General features: G+C 46.9%; 1 protein-coding gene and 1 pseudogene across 1 annotated transcript in view; one reads left to right on the plus strand and one right to left on the minus strand.

Annotated features, from left to right (window-relative positions):
- CA10 (carbonic anhydrase 10) overlaps nt 1–25,683 on the plus strand; it is a 535,654-nt gene that overhangs the window by 457,721 nt on the left and 52,250 nt on the right. The window lies entirely within an intron of this gene.
- LOC122907908 lies at nt 8,782–8,898 on the minus strand (annotated as a pseudogene).

A 25,683-nucleotide genomic window follows, 5' to 3' on the forward strand; every position in this document is an offset into this window, starting at 1 on the left:
TGGTAGCCACTGTGTCCATACACCACTGGCTGTAACTTTGTCCTATAACACCTGACAGCTGTATAGCTGTCCCTTTTCCTGGGGAATTAACTCCTGCTGTTGCCCACAAGACCGCACCCCACCAGTCCCACCCATCTCCAATGGAAGCCCATAGTCAGTGACTTATGTGTACACAAGGGCATAATGAGCTGACCTCCTTGACTTAGGTGGGACTAGTGTGTAACCCACACTCCAACTCTTCCTTCCAGGCTCAGACTGAAACAGTCTCCATTCCAGTCAGCACCCTTACTTAGATATTTGCTTCTTCTCTGTCCTGCTCCCTGACCCCACCTTGTCAGAAGAACTCAGCCTCAATAAATCACCAGACTCCCCATCTCAGACTCTGTCTAAGGGAACCCCACCAAAGTTTGACTTCATTTTGTACCAGAAGAGTTTACAAAGTATAGGTCCTTGTAAATAACATGCATGCCATGTTCAGCATTCTGATTGGGTCTTCTTCTACATTAGACAAAATCAGCAAGATCTAGTTCCATTTGCGTGGTTTTATTTATATTGAAGGAATATTGAAGGAAGGAATTTATATTGAAGGAATATTTGAAGGAATATATATATTGAAGGAATATATTGAAGGGAACGATTGTCTCTTATAATGTTTGGAACTTTTCAAAAACCACATGGTCATCACCAGTTTCCCAACAGTCTAGGTAGTCTAAGTCTACACCAGTTTGGGTTTTGTTTTTTGTTTTTTTTTTAGAACATCACACCCCCGGTTGGAATCATGAGTTTTTCCTTTGGAGCACTGGCGTTAACATAAGTGTGAGCTGCAGTGAAAATTAATGCACTGCCTGATCATTTCCACAGAGCCTTTGGTGAGGTTGATGTTGAGCTTGTTGGATAATTATCTGTTTTTTAAAAAATCTAGGCATCCTTTTATACATTGCAATTTCTGTTTGCAAGTTTCTCTTCAAGTTTACTGAACCGTTTAATTAACTTAAGTGTTTAAACTTCTAGAGGTGTTGATTGATTCTAATCAGTATTTTCTGCTACTCTAATTGAAGCCTTCCTCTTTTGGACTATTGTCAGTGAAGCAAAAAATAAAAAATAAAGCAAAATGTTGTTTAGTCTTTGGCATAATCCAACACACATTTAGTTGGGCCCATAACTGCATGAACTTCAGGAGGACAGAATGGAGCCAATTTCTGTTCCCTTTGAAGTTGGAGAGCCAACCCCGGGAGGGGAGACCGTGCAGCCAGCATAGGGAGGAGACTCCTACAACCTCTCACCACGACTTGGACTTCAAGCCAAGCCACTGTCAGGTTCGGCAGATTTCACTCATCATGGAAGCTCAGTGGGGGGATGTTTGCAGGGACGCGTGCCATCCAGAGAAAGCACTTTACTCTTTTAACAGCTCTTCTAATCTCAGGAAAACAAAATAAAACAAACAAACAAAAAAAATCATCCCAACCTCCCACCTCCCGCAGTAACACCCCAAGCAAATGCAACCCTGACCCCTAGGACAAGAGGTGCCCCTCATTGAGATCTTTCTGCTGGGGGTGAGGATGGGAGCCAAGCTTCAGAACCGCAGGTGTTCAGATGGCCTGGGGGTTGTGTTTGTGTGCCCTTAAGGGCCATCCGAGGGGGAGAGAGGCACGTCGGAACAGATCTGGGGAGCATCTCCGACCAGCAGGTACCAAAGGTAGTAGCCTCCGAGACCACTCCCCAACTTCAGCTTTTGAAGACCCAGTTTCCTGTTGCTTTCAAAATGATTTTCTGGCAAGCTGCCATGGTCTCTCCCGAGACAGTTCTGTTCTAGTTGACTTCTGTTCGGCACAAAATAATGTATTATGGATATTGCATTTTTCTGCTAAGAAAATGTCGGCTGCTGAACTAGATCAAACCGCCCTCCAGTCCTTCAGTGCTGACTCATTTTAATTATTGAACTTCTCTCCCTGGAAACTGTGCTCTGTGCTGTTTGCCGAAAAACTGGCAGTTTTAACACAATTTGGAAACTTTTCATAGATTGATCACCCCAGGAAAACAGGCAACTGATCACCAGAGAAATTCTGCAGTTAAGATTAGTTTGCTGTTTGATGACACTGAAGAAGTGAAATGTGTCCCTAGGACACATTTCACTCCCTACCATCCATCCTGCTTCCCCGGCTGCCTTCAGAACAATACCCTCCTCTGCATGTAGCCAGGAACCCTTTCTTCCTCTGTACTTCAGGGGTCCACTTCTAAAGCCTTGGCAAGCTTACCAATGGCCAGTACAATCCCTGCCTCGTCCAATTCTCTTAACCTCTCTCTGCTTCAGCCATTCCCTTCCAGCCACACTCAGCTTTCTGCTTTGGAAACACTCCTAGCTCTTCCCTACTGCAGAGCCTTTGCACATGCTAGTCTATCTAGTAAGTTCTCCTTCTTCTAATCTGCATATATGGTTGGCAACCCTGGGTACCTATGAGGATACCCTTGGGTTTCATCTCCAGATCAATTACACCAGAACCTCTGGAGAGAGGGTCCACCATCCATTATTTTCAAAGGCTCCATGAGAACCATCACCTTAGATTTTCATGTGACTGGGTCCTCCCCATTTTTCAGGTCTCAGCTTCAACAACACTTCCTAGAGAAGCATTCCCTGCCTATCCCTTTGAAAGGAGCCTGAACATTAACCCCCAGACTTTAGCATCACACACTGTTTTTATCCTAATATTCAGCACTATCAAAAGTTGTCTTTTCCATTCTTTTATTAGTTTATTGTCTTCATACACCAGAATTCAAGCTCTAAGATAGCAGGAATCTTGTTCATCTTGTTGACTTCTATATCATCAGAATGTATGCTTGAAATATAGTAGGTACTCAAAACATATTTGCTGGGTGAGTGAATAAATGAATGAATGGATAGATAAATGAATGAATGAGTAAATGAGTGAGTGAATGAATGAGATTCCTAGTCCAAGTTCCTATCTTTGATAGTATACTTCTCCTGATGATTGCCTCAGTACACTCAGGAGAATATGTTTATTCTATTGACAACCATCATTTTCTGCTTTAGGTCCTCCTAACATGAGAATGCAGAGAATTTCGATGAATGACAATGAAAGATTTATATTGCTGCATCATCATATCAATATTAGAAGTTCTGTGAAACTGTAGATTTGTAATGTCCTCTCCTACATGTCCCACACATGGCCATTGCCAGCAAGCCAATATTTTAGTGTCCTGAACTCGCATCTTCCCACTCCACTCTCAAGCACAGTGGAGGTGTGAGAGTGCCTCCCTTTCCTGTCCAGTTCCCTTTCCTTCCCACCTAAGTTTCCCAGAGGAGCATTTAGATAATATACTGGTTATGAGTAGAATCTGATCAGAATAACTACTCAAGAGCACTTATGATCACCAAAGCAGCATGGAGTGGTTATGTCTTAGGATTTTCTACTACTTTAAGCACCATTTTCTGCTCATCCCTACTCCCAGATACTTGCTGGGTTGATGTCCTCCTTGAAACATTTGCCTAAAACCTTCCCCAGCAAGTGCCATTATCATGAATCTCCCCACACTCATCCTTTGGCCACAATGCATCCTGACATGAACAAGCCTGATGGGTGCTTCTGGGTGCCACTGGGAACACAGTTCACCCCTTCCCCAGGGCTGCCTCCAATTTCCCTTTAAAGCAAAGCCACTATTCTCTAAAATGGAAAGTAAGGCTCCAAATTTAGCCGGCCAGTCTTCCAGAAGGGATTCCATTGTTCTACTTAAGGATAGGAATATGAGAAACAGATGTATAGTTATTTATCCACTTCTCTTCCCTGCCCACTTATCATCATGCTTGGTGGCCAAGCATCAGACTGCTTTTTCTTACTTGTCTTGGCAATTTATGCACACCAGAAAGTGTGTTTCTTCTTTAGAGAACCAAGAGATATTTCTGGGAACCTGAGACAACGAATTCACCTTCAGAAGGCAAGTGGCTAAATATTTATACCGTATCAGAGTCTGACTCATTCTCAGCCATTGTGAAAATGTGTGGCAATGCTTGAGCTGGCGTGAAGGACATCTGAGGTCCAGGATTGACTCTGCAGCCCAGAAGATTCTGGAACTGGATAATAGTAGAGACATCCTGTAAAGAAGCAACTTGGGGATCCTGATAGAACTGCTGTATAATCCAGAACAGTTTCTGAGTGTACACAGAAGGCATCCACACCTCAAGAACTGGGCTGACCACTCACTCATTCATATAGTCGTACAACGTATGAACAAATATTAAGTGAATAAGTGAATATTTATTCATTTGTTGAATTCATTCATTCATTCATTCATTCATTCAGAAGCACCCAGCATGTTGCTTCCATGAGGATCTGGGCACTGGGGCTACAACAGGGAACACAGAACAAAAGTGCCCTCCTAATGGAACTTAGAGGTACAGACAGATGGCAGACCAATTGTAAAATGTATATAGTACATCAGATGGTTGACAAGTGCAATGGCGCTTGTCATGGGAGACGGATTATAAGGAAAAGGGTCCTGTGTGGAGACTGCAGTGTTAACTAAGGTGGTCAGGAAAGACCTGGCCGAGAAGGTGACGTGTGAACAAAGACATGAAGGTCGTGGGGAGACCAGCATGCAGGCTGGCAGGTGGCGAGGTCTCTAGCCCTCGGGCAGGGATGTGCACGGTGTGTGGCAGTGAGGCCAGTGTAACTGGGACCCGTGTTAGGGGAGAGTGAGCAGGATTGGAAAGGTCGGCTGGGGTGATCAGGAGGGTTTGGGAGGACAGGGTCTAGACTGGGGTTTCATTCCAAGTGTGAGGGGGGCATTAGAGGTTCTCAAGCAGAGGAGAGGCACAAAAACCTGAGGGTTTTTTGAAGATTTTATTTATTGGAGAGAGAGAGTGAGCACATGCACATGCATGAGCTGGGGGAGGTGCCGAAGGAGAAGGAGTCTCAGGCAGACTCCCCACTGAGCACGGAGCCCCATGTGCGGCGCCATCTAATGACCCTGAGATCATGACTTGAGCCAAAATCAGGAGAGGGATGCTTAACCAACTGAGCCACCCAGATGCCACCCTCAACCTCCAAACACCCCCGCCCTGACTGAGATTTTGACAGGCTTGTTCTGGCCATCCTACCAGGAAACAATGGTCCAAAAGGCATAGGAAGGGAGGAGACCTGTTAGGAGGCCGCTGCCATCGTCAGGGCGAGGCAGGCTAGCAGCCTAGACCGGAGAGTAGCCGTGGATTCTGGAGACAGTTGCAAAAGAGGGCCACCTCTGGTAGCTGACGGACTTGGTGCGCTGCGGGGATTTTGGGGCCATGAAAGCAAACAGTTCCCAAGGGAACCCACTTCCAGCAGATGGGTCCACTCCAGAATCAGGAGCACCAGAGGGACCCGGAAGGGAGCACAAAGGGAGTTCCTGGTCTTACTGGGGGCAGCTTCGGTTTATAGAGCACTGAATATGTGCCAGGTCCTGTGTGAACCACTGAGCCTACATAACTCCCTTCCTGCTTCCTAGAACCCATAATAAACACACCGTTGTCCTCATTGATGAGGAGACTGAGGCTTGGCGCAAGGCCCCCCGCCCGGCACTAGAACAGGGCCTCCAGCTCCACTTCCAAGCTCATACTCTCAACCATTGATGATGCTACTCAGAATCACATTTGAAGTATTTTTCACCAAGTTCAAGAAAAATTATGAATTGTCTTTCTTCCCTGAAGGCTTTTTAAACTACAGAACCAGGGCACTTGGGTGGCTCAGTGGGTTAAAGCCTCTGCCTTCAGCTCAGGTCATGATCCCAGGGTCCTGGGATTGAGCCCCACATTGGGCTCTCTGCTCAGCAGGGAGCCTACTTCCTCCTCTCTCTGTCTCTGCCTGTCTCTCTGACCACTTGTGATCTCTGTCTGTCAAATAAATAAATAAAATATTTTAAAAAAAAATAAAATAAAATAAACCACAGAACTGGTTTTCCAGACTGAGACTAGCCCCCCCATCGGCCGGTGCCAGAGAGAGACCCCTCATCAAGTTCTCACTCTCTAGTCTCCTGTTTACATCCTGTTTTCCTTGTTGCCCTTGATTCCCCGCCACCAACTCAGCAGGAGCTCCACAGCTGGTGACGGGCCCCAGGGTTCAGAGTCCTGGCTGGTGTGACATCCCTTGTGGTTCAGAGGAGTCCTCTCCCTGGAGATCTGACGGGCCCCCTTTGTCATTTTATGGGGGGAGAGTGAGCCCCTTGGTCTTCTCTGCAGCAAGTGTGTAACATATGGGAGGCTTTTGAGGCAGTTTCTTTTCCCCCAGGTGAACTCACTCAATGAGGATACCATGGCCCAGGTTCATTTCCAGGTGTGGCAGATTTTATATCTATCAGCCTAGGACACTAACCGTATTTACTGTTCAGAAAAAAGAAAAGAAAAAAAGAAAAAAAAAATTTTGGGGTGTTGAGCGCCCTCTATGGGCCAGGCGATGCGCTGGTAAACTGGGCTCAGCCCCTGATCTCATGGGACTACATGTAGGCTATTGGGGGAGCCAGACATTAAAACCAAGAGACCCCTCTATTAGGGTTTAGAGCAGGAGTAGTGTTTGTGGTCTAAAGGAAAGAAATATGATTCTGCATGTCGAATGACAAAGGAGCCAGGCCTTGCCTGAATGGGTAAGAGGAAGTGTCCTTGAAGAAACGGTGAGCAGGCTGCTTTTAGGAGGGTGGGTAGTTCTCCTAGCGTGGAGGATGGGGGCAAAAATAAGTGGTCCAGACAGGGGCTTTGTAGCAAGGGGAACTACGATGAGTGTAAGGGGCAAAGAAAACCAGTCAAGGCTTGGTGCAAAATGAGGTAAAGGGTTAGGCAAGGCCACCAGATCTAGAATTTGATCTTAAGAGGCTAAAGGCCGAAGGCATCCACCCTTCGGAAGATGAGTGAAAAAATAATAATGATATTCACTTTTAGCCAGGCCCCCTCGGCCTACGTTACAGGAGACACACTGGCGGGGCGAGGTGGACAGAGGAGACCCCTTACTAGAGATAATCGCAGTGTACATACACAAGATAATCTGCTTTATGCAGAATTTGCCTGGACAAAGAATCTTAGCATATCTGACCTGGAAGAGGTCTTAGAGTGCATTCCTCTAGTCCAGCTGCGTTATTCCATGGAGGAAAAACTTAACCTAGAGAGAGGCGACTTGCCCAAGGTCACATGGCCACGTAAATCAGAGTCAGCTCTCAAACCCAGGTCTTCCGACTCAGAGCCTTGTGGATGCAACCACTGCTTTAGTCATCTGTATCTGCATAAAGACTGGGCTCTTTCAGAGTATGAATGGTGTTATATTTAGTATTTCTCTCCAGTGTCTGAGGGGAGTAAGCAGACAGTATATGTTGAATGGATGAACAGAGAGGTAGGGGGGTAGACGGATGGACGGAAGGCTGGTTGGATGGGTGACTTGGAAGGATGCTGTTTCTTCTAGACGCCCTAAACTTCCATAACAACAGGGGAAAGATATTTTGTACCATTCTCAGCCTGCCAATAACAAATGTCACAGCTGGGTCAGCCCTTGTGGTTCAGCAATAACCATTAGGACACTTGGAAAAAACACAGGCTTATTACTTACAGGCCCTGGAAATTACACGGTACACCTGGGGACCACACAGCCAGGTTGCAGGTAGAGAGAAAACACACACAGGCCTGGTTTAATTCGGGTGGAAGGTGGGAGCCTAGGTTTCCCAGACCCACTCTTTATCGGTGAATTTGAAACTTAAGAGCAGGAATTTAATGGAGAGAAAGAGCAGTGATAAATGGCCTAAATGATCTGTTATTGAAATCAACCAAGATCCCTAAAACAAAGGAGCCTTGGTGTTGATGGTAGCCTGGCCCTTTATCCAGTGGTGTGTTTATTGGAGAGAGTCCCTTTCGAACAGAGGCCTCCATAATCAAAGCTTACATGAGGCACTTGCCTTACACAAAAGGGAGAAAACAACTGTCAGGGTTCACAAAAGAGAAATCACCCTTCCTTCCCGGGGTGAGAACCATACATCATGACTCCCTTCCCCCAAAATACACCTTCCTCTAAGTCATGGCAGCCACTCTGGGCCGGGACATCGGTGTGATTCCATGGGACACCTTCCTTACCCAAGACTGGGTCCCCACGGAAGCAGGTCCCTGCAAGAAGCTGATAAACCCGCTCGGTTCCTCAAGATGGCAGGCAGCCCGGGATCAGCTGGGTCATTGCATCGCATCCTTATTCCAACTGGAACAAAGCCTAGCTTGCTAACCGTCCAAATTGAATTTTTTAAAAACTTGAATTAGGTCACCAGAAAGATCTGTTTCTTTTAATGGCAGAAAGCCCAGTTTCCCACGTGTTTCCTCTGGAGCTCATTCTTTGCCACCCCATGACTCCCGTTCATCCAGCACCCCACGAGGGACACAGAGTGAAATGCTGAAGACGTATGATCGCGAGTGACGATAAGCTCAGGACGGCTTGGAGGGACTCCGGGGGATATTTCCAAAACATGGCCCAGACAGGGGTCTCCGCATTGGATGCCCACAGCAGCGCTTGAGAGCGGGGCTGTCTCAGTTACAGATGAGGAGCATGAGAGAGCAGGGTCTCAGGGCCTTGCCCTCCCCAGGCCAGTATTTGGACTTGGATCCACCGGGCACAACAGTCCTAGTTTCCTTGCTACGATACTGATATTCCAAACAGGCTGACTTCCTACTTGTGGTTATTCAGAAGGTAATCATCATGACTAATGAACACAGAGTACTTTGCCATCGGCCAGCATTTATGGGTCACCTACCATATGCAGGGATAGAACAAGAACCACCTGTCCCTAGTCTTCTGTGGGTCTCCCATCCAAGTACTAACAAGGCCCAACCCTGCTTAGCTTCCGAGATCAGACGAGATCGGGCGCGTTCAGGGTAGTATGGCCGTAGACTCTTCTGTGGGTCTGATGTGCCACCAAGAGGCTTATCTCAAGCCAACTGGACATTCCTCTCGGATCTCAGAGCACTTAACGAGGGACTTCATTCCGGCCCCCAGGCAGCTGCTTCCTCCGAATATGACCTGTGGCGGGGAAGACATTTAGCCTCCGAAGCCTGGGGGTCCCGCTCTACCGTATGGGCACAGTTATTTGTATACTGCAGAGTCCCAACAGGATACAAATGGCACCCCCACTATTGGGTCACTTGAGGAAGGCATATTACCAAAGTGTGAGCGTGAGAGAACCCCCGGGGACAAGATGCCAATCCACGGATGCTAACCCCGTGTTTGTAACTACCCTGAGGTCCAAAGGGGCAAAGGTGAGAGATGTTACCAGAAGCTGGAAGGAGGGAGATTATTGTGGGCTTGGCAGCCCTAAGACGGGCAGTGGTTTTTAGGACACAGCCCACCCAAATAGCCTCATGAGGCAGGAACCAGGTGCAGAAGGACCCTGATCTCCCTGGCTTCCTCCCACTTCCTTCCTCCCCAGGGGCTGCCATTGGCAGAACCCTACAAGAGCCAGCCAAGACAGAGTACACAGTGGGTGTCCCAGACAGAGAGGAGGAGGGCAGAGAGGGAGTCCGGAGGCACACATGGTACCTATTCAACCAGCAACAAAGTGACCTTAGGAAAATGAGATAATAAAAAAAAAGAGTTGTTTTCTAATCCGGGAATAAGAACATCCTGTCACCGGTCTTCTATGAGCTAGTCAGTGTGTCACCAAGAAGGGGATGAGAGTGATCTACAATCTAAAAGAATAGAATCTGTGTCTCTCCTCTTTGAACAGAACCCTGAGGAACTGGGTTACAAGACAGCGTTATTCAAAGGGCTTCAAACCCGGGCATCCTGGGTGTGGGTCTGGATCTCCTACCCTCAGTCCTTCCCCTCTCTCAGCTTCTGAGCCCTCACGTGCAAGGCAGGGGCCCTACTGCCCACATCGCAGGGTGCTATGAGGCTTAAAGGGGACAGAAAGGGACACTCATAATGCCTGGCACTTAGGAGGTGCTCAAGAAATACATTATGGAACAAGTGAGTGAATGAGCAGTTCCTAGGACCCCTTCGGACTCTCGGATGAGAGGGATCTGATTCTCTGGACTGATTGTCGGTTCTAAGGAAAGGCCTGTGACATCTAGGCAACGTAGCAAACTTCGGGCGAGGCGTGGGGTGGGATGGTGGTTGGAGGGCGGGTCACTGCAGGGTCTGCAAAAGAAAGAGGGTCTCAGTGGAAACAATTCGTCTAAGACTCTTGCCCAAGTCATAGCCTTCTACAGGCTCTATACTGTAGTATAGAGCTCTATACTGCTCTTCTAGCAGCCTTTGTGAAAATGGGATTTGAATATAAGCTAGCAATTTGGATAGAATGCCCAATTTATCAAAGTAAGGTTCTTCTGGCAATATATTAGAAATGACTGTGAACATCGTTGGCCAACTCCCAAGTATGGGTGGATAATTGAGAATTAACTATTATGAGACTTTCATGGGGGGATATAAATTACACTTAAAGGAGGAGGAACTTGAGGGAAGGAAGCTGACATTCGTGGACTATCCTGGGATCTAAACTGTAACAAAGGCCCCAGTCTTCACAGAGCTTACCCCGCAGAGGTAACAGACCATACCCAAGAGACATAATCACGTCTTTAAATTTACAGTGTTGGGGATTGAATTATGTCTCCCAAGAAGATATGTTCACGTCCTAACCCCTGGTGCCTGTGGATGTGACCTTATTTGGAAATAGTCTTTGTGGATAGCATCAGTCGATTTAAGATAAGGCTATTAGGGTGGGCCCTAATCCAATGACGAATGTCCTGATAAGGAGAGGGAAGTGTGGACACAGACACCCACAGAAGACAGAAACCTGTTATGGCCACCTGGGGAAGTGAATACATATAATATGTTAAAAGAAACTAAGTGTCACAGAGAAAAGCAACAGCAGAGCAAGGCCAGAGGGCTAAGGAAGGAAAGAGGAAGGCAAGCAGGAGAGAGGAAGTCGGGACTGGGGCGGGAGCCACGGAGAAGGTGAGGTGTGAGCCAGACAGGGATGGGAAAGAATGTGAGAGGCAGAGAGAGCAGGTGCCTTGGAGGCTCTGAGGTGGGCTGGGCCGTGTTTGAGAAACACCAGGGAGGCCCACATGGCAGGAGTGGGAGCAAACAGAGGTGGGAGCGGGGGGTGGGGTAGTGGGGCCAGGCTATGGGGTGGGGGGGCCTTGTAGCCATTTTGAGCCCTTCCACCCTCACTGGGAGTTAGGGTAGGTGGGGGAGGGGTGCACTGCAGTGACACAGTCTGAAATAGGCTTGTCTTTTTTTTCTTCCTTTTTTTTTTTTTTTTATGAAATCATTGGCCCAAGACACTTAGGACAATGCCACTTTTTTTTTTAATTTTATTTATTTATTTGTCAGAGAAACAGAGAGCTCAAGCAGGGGGAGCGGCAAGCAGGGGGAGAAGCAGGCTCCCCACTGAGCAAGGAGCCCAATATCAGACTTGCTCCCAGGACCTGGGAATCATGACCTGAGCCAAAGGCAGACACCGGACCGAGCCACCCAGGCATGTTCCCTGTGGCTGCTGCCTTGAGAACAGATGGAAACAAGGCAAGGATGGAGATGGGGAGGCCTCTTGAAGGAGCCCTGCAACAGCCCCGCTAAGGCTACAGCCTTTACAGGGATCCCCACCAGGTTCCCAAGGATGCCCTGCAAGGGAGGGGGTGGGGCTGGGATTCCTGCTCCTTCCGCCTCTTTCTACAACATCCCCTGGCCGGCAGGCTCACCACCCAAAGGGTGGCCTCCAGGCCACCGCAGACGGGCTGCAAACTTATTCTGAGACCTCGCTGAGAAGGAAGGAAATGTGCCTGCCTCCCTGGGTTCACTGCCCTCAATCTAAGGTCTTACCTCATAGAGCTATTGCAAGAAGCAAATGAGGGAACAGCTGTGGAAGCATTTTCGTGAAAGCATAAAGCACTAGATAAATGCAAGTGATTGCAATTAATACTAATATCAGTCACCCCTCCCTTCACCCCGCAACCATCAGCCTATAAATACCACCAAAGCAATGTCTTCATAAAGAGATGGATTCCCACGTGGGTGTAAAACTGGTGTGCACACCTGCTGGAGAGAATTTCTCATTTAGTGGATTTCACTGTAACAAGATCAGTGCTGCTCTGATACTATGGGCCCATCTGTTGGGCTGTGACAGTCACCTTGTCATGCACAGCCAGACCTTTGGAGGGACCGGCGGTCCACCAACATGCAGTCATTTAAGGCATTGTATCCTTCTGCTGTGCTGTTTTTTATTTTTTGTTTTTTTAATTTCATTTTAATGATGACTGGTTTTGTTTTTGACACTCTGGAGGGATTTCTTGGCTGAACCTTAGCAAAGACCAGGTAGGGGGTCCAAGGACCCCTGCAGGCAGACAGGCGTTTGCGTGAATGGGGCAGCCTGGGGGCCCTGCATGTCTCTGGTTGTAGGAAGAGGAAGGAGGTTGGTTCAAAGGAAGCTTGGAGCAAAGACAGAGGGAAGGCAAGATCCTGGAGAGCAGTGGTATCTCTTTGGTGTCTTTTTGTCAGATGCTGGTCCTCAGTAAAACCTCAAGGGGCATATCTTGTCTAGCAGCAACCTTGTGGGCTAGGACCGTAGGCTGTTTTGCTTCAGGGTCCAGGAGAGCCATCGAAATGGAGGGTGGAGGAAGCAACATTTTTTTCTGATTCCAGGGAACACACAGCGATGGTGTCGGGGCCTCTGGGAGAGCAGCACTGGTGGCCTTTGCTGTGCTGGGGCAGGGGCTGCTCACAGCGCAATGGGAAAGCAGCTCCAGAGTCCACTGGGCCCAGGGAGGCAGGGAAGCAGCATCCTATGGGGGGTTACAACAGAGGAGGGGGCCGCCTCCAGAGGACCAAGCATCTCACACCAGGGCAAGGGTGGGGCTGTTCAACCGAAGCAGACTGGCTACCTGGACCCCTGTGGGAGTCTTAGAAATGACTAGAAGGCATGGGAGCAGCAGGGGGAGGGATGAGGTCCTACACTGTGCAGGGGTGCTAGGCAGTGGAATTGAGGCATTTAAAATTATTCCTAACTCCACAATGAGAAAGACTAGGGATCTCCACGTTAAAACAATACAACAATAATAGATAACTGTATTGGATATCGACAATAAGCCAGACACTGCTGTGCATGATTTCATTCATGCATTCATTCATGTACTTATTTATTCATTCATTCAGTAGGGATTTGTGATGTGTCGACTATGTGCCAGGCTCTGTTCTAGTTGCTGGGGATACATCAGTGCGTAAAGCACAAAGATCCTGGCCCTCACGTGGCTTATATTCTAGCAATGGGAGATGGATCATAAGTAAGAGATAAGAAATACATTGTTTTGCATATAAGGAGGTGGTGAGTGCTAGGGAAAGAAGAAAAAACAAAGCAAGTGGAGTCTGGAGTGGCTGGAGGAGGGTGCAGCACTAATTGGGGTTGTCAGAACAGACCTCATGGAAGAGGGGACATGGAAGCCAAGACATGCAGGGGTGAACCACTGGGTATCTGAAGGGGTATCTGAAGGGGAAAACAAAGATAAGAGCTGGTGCAAAGGCCCTGTGGTGGACACTTGCCTCAAGAGTTTAAGGAATGACCAGGAGGCTGATACAGGCAAAAAAAGAGTATGCAGTGGGATGATATCATAGGATATAAGCTCAGAAAAGCACAGAAGGTCCAGATCAGGTAAGACTTGATATATGCTCCATCCTCACAATAAAACTGAATGAGATGTTACTATCCCCATTTTACAGAGGAGAAGATGGAGGTTCTGAGAGTTTAAGCAATCTGCCCATATGCATATAGCACGTAGGAATAGTCCAGGTCTACATGATGCATTTTCCAGTACATTGTATTCTTACCTCCTTGAGGCCCCTCTTGGATATCTACGGATGTTGTGCCCGGGTTAAAATCAATTGTCATATGGTTTACTGAACTATTCTGCATAGCCAAAACACATACACACATACACACACACTTTTAGATCAAGTTTCCAAAGCCACATTTCATTTCCAAACACTCCTGTTGGTTGGGAGTGTTTTTTCTCAGCAAACTCTGAGAATGACTCAGTCCAAAATGAAAGCAAGGGCACATTCCCTGCATCACAGGGCCTATGGGAGAGTGGGGACCGCTTAGAATGCACAGGATGTCAGCCTGCATCGTCAAAACTGTCGCCGGCAATCCCCAGATCACGTGAAACAAAATGTCTAGTACACATATACTTCCTGTGACATCATTTCCTCATGTGATTGTGTATATGTCAAAGTGGAAATGAGGGCACCGAGACCATCCACAGTTCTCCTCTGCTCTTTGTATAACAAATGCTATTGCCTCACATGTTCATCCATTCAAAGATTACTGAGCATCCTCTGATGCCCCGAAAAGAGAATGGCCTTTGGAATCACCCTGGGCTGGAATCCTGGCCGCTCCCACCAGCATGAGGGACCTTACATGAAGTGAGTCAGCCTCCCTGAGACTTGGGCTTCTCCTTTGCAAATGAAGAGTTAAAAATCCCTGCTTTGTAAAGTCCCCAGCATAGTGTGTTGCGTAGCAGATGATAAATGGTGGCTGTTATTTTGATTACATGCTTCCGGAAGAAGGAATGGGTCTGCAGGGAGATGGGGGAAAGAATGCAGATCATGCTGAGAAAACAGTGCTACGAACTGAGGAAGGCATGAAAACAGCCCGTAACTATAATAAAGACTGAGAATAATGATAACAAATATTACTATCAACTATAGGCATCGTGTCTTCTAATCTTCCACAGCAACCTAAAAGGCAGGGACAAATACCATCCCCATTTTACAGACAAGAAAGCTGAAGCTTAAAGATGTTTTGTGATAAAACTGGTCAGTCATACAAACAGTGGTTCAGACCAGTTGAGAGCAATGCAGAGGTCTCCGAACTCTTGGATTTTCATTAGTCAACATATTAGTTATCCATTGCTACATAATAAGTTACCCCACAGCTTAGTGTCTTAAAATAGTGAACATTTATTATCTCATGGTTTCCATGGGTCAAGATTCTGGGCAGCTGTGCTAGAAGTCTCATAAGAAGCTACAGAGAGATGTCAGCTGGGGTTTTGGTCATCTGAGGGCTTGACTGGGGTGAGGGATATAATTCCAAGATGGCACATTCATGTGGATCAGGAGTCGGCCCTGGCTGGTGGCTGGAGACCCCAGGACCTCACCACACACACACACACACACACACACACACACACACACACACTTCCCCACAGGGCTGCTTGCCATGTTCTCACGACATTCCAACTGTCTTTTCCCAGAGCGAATGATCCAAGAGAACATAAGGGAAGGTTGTGATGTTTTATTATGTTGCCTGGGAAGTCACACACATTTACTCAATATCCTATTGGTTTCACAGAATAGGGCTTCAGAAGTCCGGATCATTAGCTTGGATTTTATTCTACATGGAAGTGAGGCTGTCAGAGTCTTCTAAACAAGGAATTAACATGGTCTGCTTTTGGTTTTAAGATCACCTTGGATACCAAAGGGAGAATGGATTGGAGAGAAGTCAAATGGAAGGAAAAGTTGCAGTATTTCAGTATGGACTTAATGGCAGGATGATGTTGGATGTTTTCAGATTAGTGTTGAAGACTTTGCTGGTGGATTAGATGTAGGTACTGAGAGAAAGAGAAAAAAATAGACTAAAGCTTGGATTTGGGACTTGAGCAATCAGTGGCTGGTGAGGACCAGAGAGGACTAGGTGTGGAGTGGGGGCAATAATCAAGTTTGTTGGCTATATTGAGTTTTTATGTATCCAAGAGGAGAAATTAAGTAGACATTTGGATAAAGAAATCTAGAGTGGTGGTTCCCAAACTTGGCTGCTCTTTGGAATCTCTTATAGAGTAGAAACTGGTGCCTGAGTCCCAACCCAAGAGATTCTGACTAATTGCTCTAGGGTATGGTCTGGAGATTGGGATTTTTAAAACTATCCTTCAGATGATACTAATGTGTAGGAACTTTTGAGACCCACTGACCTGGGAAGAGGTCAATTGAAGATTTAACTTTGGGTGTCTCTGGGGTGTAGATGATACTTCAAGTCAAGGACCTGATTGAGATTCTCTGAAGAGACAATGAGACTAGAGAAGAGAAATCCAAGGTCCAAGCCCAGCATCACCCCTTAAAGCCCAATATTTGGAGGTAGAGTAGGAGCCTAAGAAGCAGCCGCCAGCAGCCAACACAGGCATTGAGTACTGGTAAGGCAGGTGCCAACCTGGTTATTCTCCTATCTCTGGCTTTTCTGGGGTTCTGGGGTTCTTCTTTTTAAGACTTCATTTATTTGTCAGGGATCACAGGTAGGCAGAGAGGCAGGCAGAGGGAAAGGAGGAAGCAGGCTCTCTGCCTGCTGAGCAGAGAGCCCGATGTAAGGCTCGATCCCAGGACTCTGGGATTGTGAGACCCGAGCCGAAGGCAGAGGCTTTAACCCACTGAGCCACCCAGGTGCCCCCGTACTTTTTTTTTTTTTTTTTAAGATTTTATTTATTTTTCTGGGGTTCTTGTGCAGCAATGGACAACATTCTCTACAGCCTTTTCCCCTGTCAACACTCTGGTGGCTGCAAAGGGCCATTTTCTAGTCCCTGATCAGGGTAATGCAAAGCAATTTATTTAGCAGCTGTTCCTCCTTCTGATTGTTTGTTCCAAGACATATTATTCCACATTTGTCTGCATTAAACCGCATTTTATCACCCGTTATCCCAAGTCCTTCAATGATCTGGGCCCCTTTGCATTTGACAGTGAGGCTGCACAATGTGTGGTGCCTATGAAAGCCGTCATTTGCAAATTTGAAATCCTTCTTGCAGGGCCATTAGGTGGGTCATTAACATCAATAACACGAGGAGTTGTACCTGGTGGCTTTGCAGAGGCAGGAAGAGACACAAGGGGCTGCGTGTGGGCTTGTTTGTTTTCTTTGTCTGGAGGACATGGTGACACCCTAACACACCCCACCCCTCCCCCAGCCAGAGCTTCTCCTCCTGTCCTGCCACTGACAAGAGAGGGTCTCCAGTGATTTGCAGACTCCAACTCTGACTCCTCACATCGTCCTCTCCGGCATCTGTAGCCTCCAGACATCTCAATAATTTAATAAACCCACTCACACCAGCAGGCCTCTGGCTATCTCTAATCAAGCTGGGTGTGTTTTCCAGTCGTCTCTTGCCTAATGGTAAGGGATGTTTTCGGAGATCAAACATACAGTTCCGTTCCCAGTGTGCAAGCCTCCATCGGGTCATGTTTAAGTAGGTGTTGCCTGTCTAACTTTTTGCAATCAGAAATTCAAGGCTGGGAGCGCCTGAGTGGCTCAGTTGGTTAAGCGTCTGCCTTCGGCTCAGGTCATGATCTCAGGGTCCTGGAATCAAGCGTTGTGTTGGGCTCCCTGCTCAGCCAGGAGCCTGCTTCTCCCTCTGCCTTTGCCACCATCCCCCCAACCCCCTAGCTGCGCTCATGCTCTCTCCCTCCCTCCCTATCTATCTCAAATAAATAAATAAAATCTTTAAAAAAGAAGAAGAAGAAGAAATTCAAGGCCAGAGATGGCATTCAGATATGGGACCCCAACCCCCCTACATCCCTCCGACCTCCCATCCCAGGTGCCCAGAGATCTCTTTCTATGCTCCTTTTAATGAGATTGTATTACATTATTTTCAGCTTACACATTTTAATATTTTAAGGCATCATAAATCCCTCTTGGAGCCTGAGAAATAATTCATCAAAAGAACCCATTTGTTTTCTTCACAAACACATAGAGCGCACCTACTCTGGGCCCAGCAGCAAGCCCTGGTGTGCAGGGGACACAGAGTCACGAAGAACAGTCTGTGGTCCAGAGGTGACCCAATAATGCTAATGAGGACCGTTGAGCTTTACATGAATTTCTTAAATTCTGCTTTTCGGAGGCTCGCCCTGACATGTACCTTTCCTGCCCAGGGGGCCAACCCATATCAGGGGCATGCCCACTCCCACCACAGGGCCTTTGGGAACGTGTGGTCACAGTGACTCAGGAGGGAGACCGGCATTTAGTGCCCGCAGGCCCCTCGGTGCCTTGCAGTGCTTGGGACCAGCCTCCACTCACGTGCTGTGAGCACCCCACTGCTAAACCCTGGAACAGGAGGTGAATTTGTTTCCTGGGGCTCCTGTAACACATTGTCACAAACACCCTGTCTTTAAACAACACTGACTTATTGCCTTACAGTTATAGGGGCGCTCAGAAGTCCAAATTGGCTTGGGCACCTGGGTGGCACCATCCCTTGAGCCTCTGGCTCTTGGTTTCAGCTCGGGTCATGATCTCAAGGTCCTGGGGCCAAGCTCCTAGTCAGGCTCCTCACTCAGCATGGAGTCTGCTTGAGATTCTCTCTCGTTCTCCCTCTGCCCCTGCCCCCCCCAGCCCTGTTCATGTGCGTCCTCTCTCTCATCCTAAAATAAATAAATAAAAATCTTCAAAGAAAAAGAAGTCCAAATTGGTTTCACAGAGTAAAATTAAGATCCTGGTCAGGCTGCATTCCTTCTGGAGGCTCTGGGGAAGAGTCTGTCTTCAAAGCCAGCGGAGGCCTATTGCCTCTTTCTTATACTGGATGGCTCTAGTCCCTGCCTCCCACATCCCATGTCCTCGTTTCTCCTCCCCCTTCCCCCTTTCACTTACAAGGACCCGTGTGGTCACATTGAGTTCACCTGGATAATCCCGGTTAACGCGCTCAGCTCAAGAGCCTTCAGTTAATGACATCTGTCAAGTCTCTTTTTCTACGTAAGGTCACATAGTCATAGACTTCAGGGACCAGAACACGGACATCTTTGGGAACATCTATTCTCCTAAACGCACTAGGTGGAAGAATCCCTGTGTAGGTGTCAGGTGCATTGACGACCTCAGCCACTAGCAGGTGACCTCACATGCTGCAGCCAATGTAACTATCCTCGCCACAACTAACCAGTGGTGGCCTGGATAATAATAGTTCATTATCCAGGTGCATCCAGAGGCACGTTTGATGTTGTCTCTCTGGAGGTCACAACATATGTGCATTTGCCCTTAGAAGGCAGCCTACACTGAGGAGCCAGCTTTGAGGAGGGAGCACTCTTCATGCATTAATCTGTCAATTAACATGTGAATTCCTTGTCCTCGCATGGACCACACCATGGGGAGTGATCCAAAGATGAGAAGGAAAGGTCAGACTTCACAAAGGCTTTGCTCAAAATAGGAACTGGTTACCTGGATAATTGGGCACAGACGTCCTTAGGACTCTATCCCAGGAAGACCTCACAGATGGCTTTCCCATGTGCAGAACTCATTCGATCCACGAAGTGATTCTCAAGGCAGTTGGAGCAAGTATTTTTTTTTAATCATCATTTTACAGATGAAAAAACTGACCAGGAGAGCTTCAGTAACTCACCCGAGGTCACAATAAACTACAGAGCAGTAGCTCAGGTCCTGAGACTCCAGTCACAGGCTTGTTCCTCCTCACTATGCCGACTCTCGAAGCTCCGAGGAGCTAATATGCAAAGCAGAGACAAAATTCCAGCCCGTCCTGTCTGAGTCTTACCTGGACCTGTCATTTCCAAGGAGGCAGCATGAAGCCACAAAAAGCCTTTTAGAATTCAGGGTCAGGCAAAGTCCAGTTTCCGTATCTCTAACTTTGAGATGATAAATGACGGTTTGCCGCAGTGTTCCCCTAAATAGTGAGATCATTCAGAAGCCCCTGATTATTGGAAGGTGCGGTGTAAAAATACAGATTTCCCCTGTTGCCCCAGAGAGAATCAGAAGGTCTAAGGGTGGGACTCACATCTCCAGATTTGTAATAAGCATGCCTGGTGGTTCTTATAAGCAGACGAATTTGGAAATTGTCATTCCACAGGATTTGTATGTGAATTAAATGAGATGCTGTCTATGCCAATATCAAACATCTGGCACAGAGTAACCCTTCCTGATGATGGCATTTCCTCTCTTCTACCCACCCTCATGAGGGAGTCTTTCCATTTCTTGACTTTTTGATTATTGGCCTCAAGAAGACAAGATCTCATGGGGCGCCTGAGTGGCTCAGTCAGTTAAGCATCTGACTCTTAATTTCAACTCAGGTCATGACCTCAGAGCCTGCTTAACTTTCACCCTCTCCCTCTCCTTCTGCCCACCACCTCCAAGAAAAAGAAAGAAAAAAAGAAAACAAGATCCTCACTTTCTAATTCTAGAACTTTCTCATAGAGCATATGGCCTTGGGGGCAGTAAGTGGGGGAGCTTTGGGGTGGTGGTCGTCACTGATCATTTAAGGAAGAATCCACTAAGTTTATTGAATTCCCTTGAATATCTGTATTTCACCATCCCCTTTCACCTTTATCCAGACAGCAGGAGTATCTAGCCCGTGCATTTATTTTACTTATCTGCTGATTTATAAAACCCACCTTCTGCCTTGAGCCCTGAGTACATAACACTTGTATAAACAATATACCCCACATAATCAGTCTTGTCAGCAAACCGTATCCCCTGAGATAAATCCAGCCTCCCCACCACGGCAGGGGAACTTTCATTTTGCCAAAAGGTTCAACCTGTGCCTTGGTCCAACTCTCAGAATAAACACCAGCATAAATCCACGTAGGCTCCCATCTTATCATTTCAGCTGCCCAGCCACACGTTTCCGAGGCCTAATGGTGGGCCCTGCCTAGATAATGAATGGCTGCTAGGTGGCCAGAGTTTCAAGAACCTTCCCCAGATGGGATTCTGCAAAGCAGGCTGTTAGCGCCTGGGAAACAGAGACCGTGCCTTTGTTTCTGTCTGTCCCCGGGACCTAGGGCATTGCCCGGCATTGAGCAAAAACATGCTACGTTTGGTATTTATAGACTAGAGTTTGGAGGTTTATGGGCAGAATTTTTGCTTAGGCAACAAAACAAAGCAATCCCACATTTCTCCCTTCATCCAAAACAGCCACTATGAACCAGCGGTTCTCAAACCAAGGGCAATTGTGCTTCGCTGGGAACATTTGGCAATGTCTGGAGCCAACTTGGGTTATCTGCTGCGGGATGGTACTGGTGTCTAGTGTGTAGATGCCAGGGATGCTGAGAAACATCCTGCCATGCACAAGACAGTCCCACAACAAAGAATTAGTGAGCCTGAAACATCAGTAGTGCTGGGAGGTGAGAAAGCTGCTTTATACCTATAAATGACATGCTCGGCTAAAACTTGTTCTCCTCTAATTTTGCCAACTGACCAATAATAGCACCGTTAGCAGCAGAAATCAGTGTTTGCTCATTGAAGCAAAGAGAGAAGGAAACACATTTACCGGGCACTGCCATGGGCCCCCCCATCTTACGCTAAGCCTGCCCCGTGGAGTATCTTAATCAATGGTACAAAAATCCTTCGCTGTAGTCATTTTACAGGTCAGGAAACTAAGGTTAAGGAAACAGAAATAACTCACCTGGGAGCAGCCCCAGCTAGGAAGAAACAAAGCAGAAATCATACCCAGCTCCTCCTGGCTCCAAACCCAGCAATCTGGCCCCCATGCAGATGAACCCCAAAAGAGTGGTGGTGCGTAAAGGGTCATGGAAGGAAGCACTCTATCCTCTACACATAGATTCTCTTGGAATCTGTACATGAGCTTGGCACTCTGGCTATTCGGGAAGCTGGTGGGAAGGGGGGAATGGAAGATTTCTGGTCTGATGGCCGAGCCTTGGCATCCGTACACCCTCCAGCCTGGTCTCCATTCATCAGTTCCCAGGCAGGTTGCATTCCCTTTTTTCTGTCTTTTCATTCCTCAAACCATGGCCTTTCCACACCACAGAGGAGACCCCAGCTCAGGCACCTGGGTGGCTCAGTGGGTTAAGAAGAGTCCCCAACCTAACTCTGTTGATGGAGGGCTTTCCATATTTAGGAGAAACTAGTTCAGTGTTGCCAAGAACAACTGTCCTCTGCATCGCACTGAAAATCTATTTAGCTCCCCCGGCCCTGGACAGTAAACGTCGGTAGAGGTTCCCTAATTATTGTGACAATCCAGAACACCTTGACACATTCCCAAATGCTCCTTGGGGGGACAGTGTCCCTCCCCAGCTTTGAGAACCACTGGGTCCCAAATACTCACATTTAATTAATTAATATGTAGTATTAATAATAAAAGAAAAAAATAATAAAATAAATGATCTCACACACACACACCGTTCACCGGATGCTTGCCTGGCTGGTTTCATCTTCCCAGAGTTGGGAACGGGTTTCTTTTTTCTTCTTTTAATGTCTTTTCTCTTTTTTAATTTTTTTCCTTTTTGTTAACATATAATGTATTATTTGTCCCAGGGGTACAGGTCTGTGAATTGTCAAGCTTACACACTTCACAGCACTCACCATAGCACATACCCTCCCCAATGTCCATAAACCAACCACTTTCTCTCTGCCCCCCTCCCCCCAGCAACCCTCAGTTTGTTTTGTGAGATTAAGAGTCTCTTATGGTTTGTCTCCTTCCTGATCCCATCTTGTTTCATTTTTTTCCTTCCCTACCCCCCAAACATCCCGCTTTGCCTCTCAACTTCCTCATATCAGGGAGATCATATGATAATTGTCTTTCTCTGACTGACTTATTTTGCTCAGCGTAATACCCTCTAGTTCCATCCACATCGTTGCACATGGCAAGATTTCATTTCTTTTGATGGCTGCCTAGTATTCCATTGTATATCTATACCACATCTTCTTTATCCATTCATCTGTTGATGGACATCTAGGTTCTTTCCATAGTATGGCCATTGTGGATATTGATACTATAAACATTCAGGTGCACATGCCCCTTCAGATCACTACATTTGTATATTTAGGGTAAATACCCCGTAGTGCGATTGCTGGGTTGTAGGGTAGCTCTATTTTCAACTTTTTGAGGAACCTCCATGCTGTTTTCCAGAGTGGCTGCACCAGCTTGCATTCCCACCAACAGTGTAGGAGGGGAAATGGGTTTCTTTTTATAAGGCCATTCTTCCTTCCCATTCCAGGGGAAGCTTTAAGTGTGCTTCCATGTTGGCAGCCCTGATAGTGGCCTGGTTTGTTCATGGTTTTAACACTGAGATCTGCTGTCACATCCCATGTGTTTCCCACTCCCACGACTTTGTACTTCGTGGATTTCTTTCTTCTCCAAAGGCTACCATTCAGATTCTATTCACAGTCAAGACCTCAGATGCCCTACCTCCTTTAAGTCTCCCCCATTAATCCAGCAAGAATTAGTCTCTCCATCCTTCCTGAAATCCCATATTATTTTATGCCAGGGGTAGACAAACTTCCCATAAAAGGCCAGAGAGTGAATATTTTAGGTTCTAAGGGCCATATGGTTTCAGTTGCAAATCCTCAACTCTGTCTTTGCAGTGAGAAAGTGGTCATAGACAATAGGTGAAGAAGTGGAGGCATCTGTGTTCCAATGAAACATTATTCAGGGACACTAAAATTTGAGTTTTATAGAATTTTCAGATGTCATGAAAGAGCATCCTTCCTTTATTTTCCACCTAAAAGTGTATAATCTTCCTTAGTTCGTGGGCCATGCAAAAACGGGCAGCAAGCCCAAGGAGACCCACAGGCTAGAATTTGCTGAATCCCACATTATGTCATCACTCCGTTATCATGTTTTAGCTCCTTGCTGTGTGGAGTGGGTGTCCTCAGACCAGAAGCATGGCTTTCACCTCAGTAGTTTGAGAAACGCAGAATCTCGGGCCCTACCTCAGACATAGCGAATCAGACCTGCATTTTAGCAAGATCCCCAAGTGATCCATGTGCACAATATAGTGTGACACGTGCCACTCAGGTTTGCTTAATAATTGTTTGTGCCCTCGTCTCCCCTTCAGCCCTCAACAGATAGTAAAGTCTTTAAGGATGAAGAATGACTAGGTCGTGTCTATCTTTGATTCCTTACAGTACACCAAAAAAAGGGGTGCAATTGTTTTTGAAGGTGAATGAATTCGTATGCGAATTAATGGGTTGGGAAAGCTTCCTTCGCCTCCCAGCACAGAGCTCTTAGTCTGCAGACCATCCTGTCCTTCTTTCCTTCACCCCTTGATTATTTATTAGACTCTCATAGAAGCTCAGCTTCCTAGTTTCCAGCTAATCCGTTAGGGAAGGCGAGGGCTTACTGCACCTAAGACTTTGCTTTGCTAATTAAGATAAAGAGAAAGACAGGAACTTGGAGGATACTTCAGATCATCCCAAATTGTTTAATGGAGAAGAACTGCCAATTTAATGCCCCTGAATCTGGTCTCTCGGGAGGGCTTGCCTACATGCATTTCCTTCCCATTTTTCTTCTGACTGCACTAAACCTTGCCCATGGCCCTGTCTTAGATGCTTACCTGTCTTGGAAACAGCTGGGCTGTCAATGGCTTCCACAGTTCCTGGTTCTCACCTGATAGCCTTGCAGCAGCAAGGCCAAAGTCACAGCCACGTACACCTGCCAGAGAGCCATACATCCCTCACTGGAGTTCCCCTGCACGGACTGATGGGTTTTTAGTCATAGCAAGGAGCAACAGAAATAGAAGATCCTTTTCGGTGGTTGCACTTTTAGGAATACTGAAACCAATCACTCAATCTCAACCTTTCATTTTTTAGCGTCTAGGCGTATGTTTTTTAATTTTCGTAACATTCAATTAACCATTTTAAAGTGGACAATTCTCTGGCTCTTAGTCCAGTGACAAAATTGTGTGGCCACCACCTTCATCTAGCTACAAAATACTCCTGTCAGCACCCCCCCCCCATAAAACCCCATACCTAGGGGCACTTGGGTGGCTCCGTGGGTTAGGGCCTCTGCCTTCGGCTCAGGTCATGATCTCAGGGTCCTGGAATTGAGTCCCGCATCGGGCTCTCTGCTCCTCGGAAAGCCTGCTTCCTCCTCTCTCTCTCCCTGATTCTCTGCCTACTTGTGATCTCTGTCTGTCAAATAAATAAATAAAATCTTTAAAAAAAAAACCTATACCTATTAGATAGTCGCTCCCCGTGCTGCCCCCCGCCCCCAGCCCCTGGCTATCCCCAATCTGCTTTCTATCTGTAGATTTACCTATTCCAGGATATTGCACATAAATGGAATTGTATAATATATAACCCTTGGTGTCTGGCTTCTTTCACTCAGCATAATGTTTTCGACCTTCATCCCTGTTGTAGCATGTACAGGTGTTTTATTCCTTTTTTATGACTGACCGATACTCTGTTGTATGGGTAGGCCAAAATTTGTTTATACTTTCATCCATTTGATGGACATGTGTATTGTTTTCCCCTTTTGTCGGTTGTGAATAGTACAGCGATAAATGTGCACACACAAGGGTTTTTTTCAGTACCTATTTTCAATTCTTTTGGATATATCCCCAGGAGTGGAATGGCTGAGTTATATGGTAATTGTAGGTCTCACTTTTTGAGGAGCCACCAAACCGTTTTTCTGTATTTTTGAATTGAGCGCTTACCCTGTACCAGGCAATGAATTTAAGAGCTCACAAGAGAGTGCACTCGAATAAAAAACATCTAGAGGGCGCCTGGGTGGCTCAGTGGGTTAAGCCGCTGCCTTCGGCTCAGGTCATGATCTCAGGGTCGTGGGATCGAGTCCCGCAACGGGCTCTCTGCTCAGCGGGGAGCCTGCTTCCTCCTCTCTCTCTCTGTCTGCCTCTCTGCCTACTTGTGATCTCTCTCTGTCAAATAGATAAATAAAATCTTTAAAAAAAAAAAATCTAGAGACAGGAGGAGACCAGAAGGTTGCGGTACTTCCAGAAGCTTTTAGGGAACCCTGACAGGTAC

Source organism: Neovison vison, chromosome 5, assembly GCF_020171115.1.
Source record: "Neovison vison isolate M4711 chromosome 5, ASM_NN_V1, whole genome shotgun sequence".
Lineage (NCBI taxonomy): Eukaryota > Metazoa > Chordata > Mammalia > Carnivora > Mustelidae > Neogale > Neogale vison.